The sequence below is a fragment of the Mobula hypostoma genome, chromosome 25 (genome assembly GCF_963921235.1).
Source record: "Mobula hypostoma chromosome 25, sMobHyp1.1, whole genome shotgun sequence".
NCBI lineage: Eukaryota > Metazoa > Chordata > Chondrichthyes > Myliobatiformes > Myliobatidae > Mobula > Mobula hypostoma.
Genome location: NC_086121.1, coordinates 40,482,719 through 40,492,772, shown reverse-complemented (window position 1 = coordinate 40,492,772; position 10,054 = coordinate 40,482,719).

Below are 10,054 nucleotides of genomic sequence, written 5' to 3'. Positions count from 1 at the left end.
AATCATTTGAAATCCCCTTGATTGGTTTGCAGTTATGGCCTCCTCTCCAAAACTGCTTAGTTTTAAAATCATACATAAGATTATGTACAGTGGTGCTAGAAAGTTTGTGAACCCTGTATTTTCTCTATTTCTGCATGGGGGAACATCGACTCAGACCATGAGAGGCCTGCGTCGGGCATTTTCATGCCTTACAAGGTGCAGATTGGAAGTCTGTGTGGGGCGCCACTCCTCGCACAGATATTAGAGCAATGTGTGATTAAGTGCCTTGCTCAAGGGCACAAACACGCTGCCACAGCTGAGGCTTGAACTAGCGACCTTGAGGTAACTAGACGAACGCCTTAACCACTTGGCCACGTGCCCAACACAAATTTCTGCATAAATATGTCCTAAAATGTGATCAGATCTTCACGCAAGTCCTAAAACTAGATAAAGAGAACCCAGTTAAATAAATAGCACAAAAACATACTTGTTCATTTATTTATTGAGAAAAATGGTCCAATATTACATGTATTTGTCGGAAAAAGTATGTGAATCTCTGGGGTAATGCCTTCTATAAAGGCTATTTGGAGTCAGATGTTCCAATCAATGAGATGTGATTGGGGGTGTGGGTTATAGAGGTGCCCTCCCATATAAAAAAAAGATACACAAAGTCAGATTACCGACAGAGCTTGCTCTTCTTAAGAATGATCTGTTTATGTGCACCATGCCTCGATCAAAACAACTTTCAGAGGACCTCTAAAGAAGAATTGTAGAGATACTGAAGCTGGAAAAGGCTACAAAAGATATTCTAATGATCTGAGTGTTCACCGGCCCACAATAAGAGAAGGTGTGTACAAATGGAGGACACTCAGTACTGTTGTTACTCTCCTTCAGAGTGGGCATTCTGCAACGGTCACACCAAGAGCACAACGTGTAATACTGAAGGAGGTGAAACCGTAAAAGACCTGCAGAAATCTCTAGGACCTACTAAAGTCTCTGTTTATGTGTCCGCAATAAGAGAAACACTGAACAAGAAAGATGTTCATGGAAGGACACCACTGCTGTCCAAGCAAAATTGCTACATGCCCCAAGTCTGCAAAAGACTACCTGGATGTTCCACAATGCTTCTGGGACAATGTTCTGTTGACAGATGAGACACAAGTTGGATTTTTTGGCAGAAATGCACACTGCTATGTTTGGAGGGGAAAAGGCACTGCAGTCCAACACCAAAACCTCATCCCAACTGTGAAGCACGGTGGAAGGAGTATCATGGTTTGGGACTGCTTTGCTGCCTCAGGGCCTGGACAGTTTGCAATCGTTGAGGGAACAATAAATTAAAATTTGTATCAAGACATTTTACAGGATAGCAGGGTATCAGGGTATCAGGGTATCAGGGTAGCAGTCCATCACCTGAAGCTTAATAGAAGTTGGATAATATAACAAGACAATGATCTGAAAGACAAGAGTATAGCAACAACAGAATAGTTTAAAATGAAGAAAATGCAGGTTTTGGAATGACCGAGTCAAAGTCCTGACGTTAATAATATAGAAGTGTTGTGGAAGCAGTTCATGCAAAGAAACACAACATCATCACAGAGTTGAAGCAGTTTTGTAAGGAGGAATGGCCTAAAATTCCTTCAAGCCGATGTGCAGGACTAATCAACAGTTACTGGAAATGTTTGGCTGAAGTTATTACTGTGCAAGGGTGTCACACTAGCTACTGAAAATAAAGGCTCTCTTTAACTAGTTTTATGACTTATGTGAAGATTCGATCATATTTTAGGTCATATTTAATCCAGAAATAGAGAAAATTCTACAGGGTTCACAAACTTTCTAGCACCTCTGTAGGTGTAATAGAAACATAGAAAACCTACATCAAAATACAGGCCCTTTGGCCCACAAAGCTGTGCCAAACATGTCCTTAACTTAGAACTACCTGGGCTTACCCATAGCCCTCTATTTTTCTAAGCTCCATCTATCCATCCAGGAGTCTCTTAAAAGACCCTATCACTTCCGCCTCCACCGTAGCTGCCAACAGCCCATTCCACGCACTCACCACTCTCTGCGTAAAAAACTTACCCCTGACATCTCCTCTGTACCTATTTCCAAGCACCTTAAAACTGTGCCCTCTCATGTTAGCCATTTCAGCCCTGGAGAAAAGCCTCTGACTATCCACACGATCAATATCTCTCATCATCTTATACACCTCTATCAGGTCACCTCTCATCCTCTGTTGCTCCAAGGAGAAAAGGCCATGTTCACTCAACCTATTCTCATAAGGCACGCTCCCCAATCCAGGCAACATCCTTGTAAAAAATCTCTTCTACACCCTTTCTATGGTTTCCACATCCCTTTTATAGTGCGGCAACCAGAACTGAGCACAGTACTCCAAGTGGGGTCTGACCAGGGTCCTATATAGCTGCAACATTACTTCTCGGCTCCTAAACTCAATCCCACAATTGATGAAGGCCAATGCACCGTATGCTTTCTTAACCACAGCATCAACCTGCATAGCAGCTTTGAATGTCCTATGGACTCGGACCCCAAGATCCCTCTGATCCTCCACACTGCCAAGAGTCTTACCATTAATACTATATTCTGCCATCATATTCCACCTACCAAAATGAACCACCTCACACTTATCTGGGTTGAACTCCATCTGTTACGTCTCAGCCCAGTTTTGCACCCTATCATTGTCCTGGGGTAACCTCTGACAGCCCTCCACACTATCCACAACACCCCTAACCTTTGTGTCATCAGCAGACTTACTAAATCATCCCTCCACTTCCTCATCCAGGTCATTTATAAAAATCACGAAGAGCAGGGGATCCAGAACAGATCCCTGAGGCACACCACTTGTCACCGGCCTCCATGCAGAATATGGCCCATCTACAACCACTCTTTGCCTTCCGTGGGCAAGCCAGTTCTGGATCCACAAAGCAATGTCCCCTTGGATCCCATACCTCCTTACTTTCTCAATAAGCCTTGCATGGGGTACCCTTATCAAATGCATTGCTAAAAATCCATATACTCTACATCTACAGCTGTACCTTCATCGATGTGTTTAGTCACATTCTCAAAAAATTCAATCAGGCTTGTAAGGCATAGCCTGCCTTTGACAAAGCCATGCTAACTATTCCTAATCATATTATGCCTCTCCAAATGTTCATAAAATCCTGCCTCTCAGGATCTTCTCCATCAACTTACCAACCACTGAAGTAAAATTCACTGGTCTACAATTTCCTGAGCTATCTCTACTCTCTTTCTTGAATAATGGAACAACTTCCGCAACCCTCCAATCCTCCGGATCCTCTCATGTCCCCATTGGTGATGCAAAGATCATTGCCAGAGGCTCAGCAGTCCCCTCCCTCACCTCCTATAGTAGCCTGGGGTACATTCCATCCAGTCCCAGTGACTTATCACACTTGATGCTTTCCAAAAGCTCCAGCACATCCTCTTCCTTAATATCTACATGCTCAAGTTTTTCAGTCCGCGGCAAGTCAACCCTACAATCACCAAGATCCTTTTCCGTAGTGAATACTGAAGTGAAGTATTCATTAATACTTCGGCCATCTCCTCTAGTTCCATATACACTTTTCCACTGTCACACTTGATTGGTCCTATTCTCTCACGTCTTATCCCCTTGCTCTTCACATACTTGTAGAATGCCTTGGGGTTTTCCTTAATCCTGTTCGCCAAGACCTTCTCATGGCCCCTTCTGGCTCTCCTAATTTCATTCTTAAGCTCTTTCCTGCTAGTCTTATAATCTTCTAGATCTCTATCATTACCTAGTTTTTTGAACTTTTCGTAAGCTCTTCTTTTCTTCTTGACTAGATTTTCAACAGCCTTTGTACACCATGGTTACTGTACTCTACTATCCTTTACATCTTTTTGGAATGTATCTACGCAGAACCCCACGCAAATATCCTCTGAACATTTGCCACATTTCTTCCGTATGTTTCCTTGAGAACATCTGCTTCCAATTTATGCTTCAAAGTTCCTGCCTGACAGCCTTACATTTCCCCTTACTCAAATTAAACGTTTCCCTAACTTGTCTGTTCCTATCTCTCTCCACTGCTATGGTAAAGGAGATACAAAATGCTCTCCCACTGAGAGACCTGACACCTGACCAGGTTCATTTCCCAATACCAGATCAAGTACAGCCTCTCCTCTTGAAGGCTTATCTACATATTGTGGCGAGAAACCTTCCTGAACACAGTTAACAAACTCCAACCCATCTAAACCCCTCACTCTTGGGAGATGTCAATCACTACTTGGGAAATTAAAATCTCCCACAACAACCCTGTTATTATTACACCTTTCCAGAATCTGTCTCCCTATATGCTCCTCGATGTCCCTGTTGCTATTGGGAGGTCTATAAAAAACAGCTGGTAGAGTTATTGACCCCGTCCTTTTCCTAACTTCCACCCACAGATGCCAATGGCTAAATGTGATAAACATTCTATGGATGCATTATCAATAATATGAAATGGAATTTTTAGAAAATGATTTATTTGTGGATGTGGATATTATCCATTAATTGAAAATCCAGCCATCACCCCCTGATATTCAACATCATTTCCATCACTGACTCAGCCACTATCAATATCCTGGGGGTTACCTTTGTCCAGAAATGGAAGTAGACTAGCCCAGATTTCTAGCAGCTGCAACCTCTTGTTTCCCCATCTGCAATCGTGGCTGTAAGAGCATATCACCTGCTATGAACTATGTGGTAATTCATTTATCCCCAAAGCCTGTCCACCATTTAGAAGTCTCAAATCAGGAGTGTGACGAAACACTCTCCATTTACCTGGATGAATGCACCTTCAACAAAACTCAAGCCGGTCCAAACCATCCCCGACACAGCAGCCTGCTTGATAGGCACCCCATCTACAAATATTCACTTCTTCCTCACCGATGCATGTAGCTGCAGTTTGCACCTTCAACACGATGCACTGGAGCAACTCACTGAGACTCTTTGGACAGCACCTTCCAAATCGACAACCTCTACCAGCTAAGGCAAGGACACCGAAAGCATGGGAACACTACTACCTGTAAGTTCAAGCCACAGATGATCTTAACTTGTAAATATATCACCGCTCCCGCTCCTCCACCATGACTCCACCTGAAACTCCCTGCCAAACAGCATTGTGCTTTAACATTGTATTAATGTTTATATGGCTTACCTTTTTTGTATACTTACTCAATAAAAAGATTTAAAAAGAAAGAACAAACAGCATTGTGAATATACCCACAGCTCAAGGAGGCAGCTCTCCACCACCTTCACAAGGGCAACCAGAGATGGCTCAGCTTGTGAAGCCCACTTCTTTTCAGTGAATAAAACAATATTGCTGGCTAGGCTGTGACTCACTGTTTATCCAGAAATGATTGCTGATCTAAATGGCTCATCAGTCATTTCAGCTGGTAGCTGAGTCAACCACGTACAGATGCAAGAAAAAGTTTGCAATTACTTGGTTTTCTGCATTAATTACTCATAAAATGTGATCTGATCTTCATCTAATCACAATAATAAATTTTCTTCTTCATAAACCATTCTGTTGTTGATTTACTCTTGTGATTTCGGATCACTGCATCATCCAACTTCTACTAAGCTTCAGGTGATGGATTACTACCCTGACATTCTCTTGTAAAATATCTTGATACAATTATGCATTGATTGTTCCCTCAACCACTGCAAGCTGTTGAGAACCTGAGGCAGCAAAGCACCCCCAAACCATGGTGCTTCTTCTACCATACTTCACAGCTGGGATGAGGGTTTTATGTTGGAGTGCAGTGCCCTTTTCCCTCCAAACATAGCAATGTGCATTTCCGACAAAAAGTTCAACTTTTGTCTCATCTGTTCACAGAACATTGTCCCAGAAGCATTGTGGAACATCCAGGTAGTCTTTTTTTTCACAAACTTGAGACATGCGACAACGTTGTTTTTCTTTTTGGAGAGCAGTGTTTTCCTCCGTAGAACCATACAACGTTACAGCACAGAAACAGGCCTTTTGGCCCTTCTTGGCTGTGCCGAACCATCTTTCTGCCTAGTCCCACTGACTTGCACCTGAACCATATCCCTCCATACACCTCTCATCCATGTACCTGTCCAAGTTTTTCTTAAATGTTAAAAGTGAGCCCGCATTTACCACTTCATCTGGCAGCTTATTCCACACTCCCACCACACTCTGTGTGAAGAAGTCCCCCCCAATGTTCCCTTTAAACTTTTCCCCCTTCACCCTTAACCCATGTCCTCTGGTTTTTTTCTCCCCTTGCCTCAGTGGAAAAAGCCTGCTTGCATTCACTCTATCTATACCCATCATAATTTTATATACCTCTATCAAATCTCCCCTCATTCTTCTACGCTCCAGGGAATAAAGTCCTAACCTATTCAACCTTTCTCCGTAACTGAGTTTCTCAAGTCCCGGCAACATCCTTGTAAACCTTCTCTGCACTCTTTCAACCTTATTAATATCCTTCCTGTAAGTTGGTGACCAAAACTGTACACAATACTCCAAATTCGGCCTCACCAATGCCTTATACAACCTCACCAAAACATTGCAGCTCTTATACTCAATACTTTGATTAATAAAGGCCAACGTACCAAAAGCTCTCTTTATGACCCTATCTACCTGTGACGCCACTTTTAGGGAATTTTGTATCTGTATTCCCAGATCCCTCTGTTCTACTGCACTCCTCAGTGCCTTACCATTAACCCTGTATGTTCTCCCTTGGTTTGTCCTTCCAAAGTGCAATATCTCACACTTGTCTGTATTAAACTCCATCTGCCATTTTTCAGCCCATTTTTCCAGCTGGTCCAAATCCCTCCGCAAGCTTTGAAAACCTTCCTCACTGTCCACTACACCTCCAATCTTTGTATCATCAGCAAATTTGCTGATCCAATTTACCACATTATCATCCAGTTCATTGATATGGATGACAAATAACAAAGGACCAAGCACTGATCCCTGTGGCACACCACTAGTCACAGGCCTCCACTCAGAGAAGCAATCCTCCACTACCACTCTCTGGCTTCTTCCATTGAGCCAATGTCTAATCCAATTTACTACCTCTCCATGTATACCTAGCGACTGAATCTTCCTAACTAACCTTCCATGCGGGACCTTGTCAAAGGCCTTACTGAAGTCCATGTAGACAATATCTACTGCCTTCCCTTCATCCACTTTCCTGGTAACCTCCTCGAGAAACTCCAATAGATTGGTGAAACATGACCTACCACGCACAAAGCCATTTTGACTCTCTCTAATGTCCCTGTCTATCCAAATACTTGTAGATCCTATCTCTCAGTATTTCTTCCAATAATTTACCTACTACCGACGTCAAACTTACTGAATTACTTTTAGAGCCTTTTTTAAATAACGGAACAACATGAGCTATCCTCCAATCCTCCAGCACCTCACCCGTAGATACCAACATTTTAAATATACCTGCCAGGGCCCCTGCAATTTCAACACTAGTCTCCTTCAAGGTCCGAGGGAATACCCTGTCAGGTCCCGGGGATTTATCTACTCTGAATTTGCCTTAAGATAGCAAGCACCTCCTCCTCCTCAATCTGTATAGGTTTCATGACCTCACTACTTGTTTGCCTTATTTCCATCGACTCCATACCAGTTTCCTTAATAAATACGGACACAAAAAAAACCATTTAAGATCTCCCCCATTTTTTTTGGTTCCATACACAGCCGACCACTCTGATCTTCAAGAGGACCAATTTTATTCCTTACTATCCTTTTGCTCTTAATATACCTGTAGAAGCTCTTGGCATTATCCTTCACCTTGACTGCCAAAGCAAACTCATGTCTTCTTTTAGCCCTCCTGATTTCTTTAAGTTTTTTTTTGCACTTTTTATACTCCTGAAGCACCTTATTTGCTCCGTTTCCTATACATGTCATACATCTCTCTCTTCTTCTTTATCAGAGTTCCAATATCCCTTGAGAACCAAGGTTCCTTATTCTTATTCACTTTGCCTTTAATCCTGACAGGAACATACAAACTTTACACTCTCAAAATTTCTCCTTTGAAGGCCTCCAACTTACCAATCACATCCTTGCCAGAGAACAACCTGTCTCAATCCACGCTTCTTAGATCCTTTCTCATTTCTTCAAATTTGGTCTTTTTCCAGTTTAGAACCTCAACCCGAGGACCAGATCTATCTTTATCCATGATCAAGTTGAAACTAATGGTGTTATGATCACTGGAACCAAAGTGTTCCCCTACACACACTTCCGTCACCTGTTCTAACTCGTTTCCTAATAGGAGATCTAATATTGTCTCCTCTCTAGTTGGAACCTCTATATATAGATTTAGAAAACTTTCCTGAGCACATTTTACAAACTCTAACCTGTCTAGACCTTTAACAGTCTGGGAATCCCAATCAATATGTGGAAAATTAAAATCCCCTACTATCACAACTTTATGTTTCCTGCAGTTGTCTGCTACCTCTCTGCAGATTTGCTCCTCCAATTCTCGCTGACTATTGGGTGGTCTATAATACAACCCCATTAATGTGGTCATAGCTTTCCTGTTTCTCAGCTCCACCCATATGGCCTGAGCAGTGCTGTAACATTTTCCCTGACTAGCAATGCCACCCCACCACCCTTCATTCCTCTGCATCTATCATGTCTGAAACATCGGAACCCTGGAACATTAAGCTGCCAGTCCTGCCCCTCCTGCAGCCAAGTTTCAATAATGGCTATACTGTCGTAATTCCATGTGTCAATCCACGCCCTCAGCTCGTCAGCCTTCCCCACAATACTCCTTGCATTGAAATAGACACACCTCAGAAGATTATTACCACCACACACAACCTTTCTATTTGTGACTTTGCATGAACTTTTAACGTCATTTATTTTCACCCCCGCTCCACTATCTGCTCTGGCAATCTGGTTCCCACCCCCCTGCAAATCTAGTTTAAACCCTCCCCAAAAGCACTAACAAACCTCCCTGCAAGGATATTGGTCCCCTTGTAGTTCAGGTGTAACCCGTCTCTACAGGGCCCCAGAAGAAGTCCCAATGATCCTGAAATCTGAAACCCTGCCCCCTGCACCAGTTCCTCAGCCTCGTGTTCATCCACCAGAGCATCCTATTCCTACCCTCACTAGCACGTGGCACAGGTAGCAATCCTGAGATTACCACCCTCGAGGTCCTGCTTTTTAACTTCCTACCAAGCTCTCTATACTCACTTTCCAGGACCTCCTCACTCTTCCTTCCTACGTCATTGGTACCGATGTGCACCACGACATCTGGCTGGTCACCCTCCCACTTTAGAATGCTGTGCACGCAATCAGAGACATCCCTGACCCTGGCACCCAGGAGGCAACAAACCATCCAGGATTCTCTGTCACGACCACAGTACCTCCTTTCTGTACCTCTATCGAGTCCCCTATCACTACCGCTCTCCTCTTCTTCCACCCTCCCTTCTGCACTACAGAACCAGACTCAGTGCCAGAGATCTGGCTGCTGCAGCTTGTCCTGGATAAGTCATCCCCCCCAACAGTATACAAATTGGTATACTTGTTGAGGGGAATGGCCACAGGGGAACCCTGCTCTGCTTGCCCTTTCCCCTTCCCTCGCCTGACGGTAACCCAATTACCTGTGCACTGCTCCTTTGGCGCAACTACCTCCTTGAAGCTACTATCTATAGACACCTCATTCTCCTGTAAGATCCGGAAGTCATTCAGCTCCTGCTCCAGTTCCCTAACGTGGTTTGTTAGGAGCTGCAGCTGGATGCACTGTTTGCAGGTGTCGTCTCTTTTCCCCGAGCAGTGTAAAAAAAAAGTCTTCTCTCCGAGATTCCGACTCCTTCTCTCTCGGCCTCTTGCTCCAATTTAAAAAAAGACTTCTTCTTCTATTTCCAGCAGTTTAGACACATCTAGGCGTATTATTGCCCTCCGCAGGATGTATAATTAATTATAGAACTTCAAGGAATTCAAATTCTCGAATATAACCTCACGTATAAACTGAATAATCAGATGTTGATTCTCTTGATGGCTAAACAAAGATTTAATAGAAAACCAAAATACATTTAAGTCAGATAGCCTCTTGAACAACATGC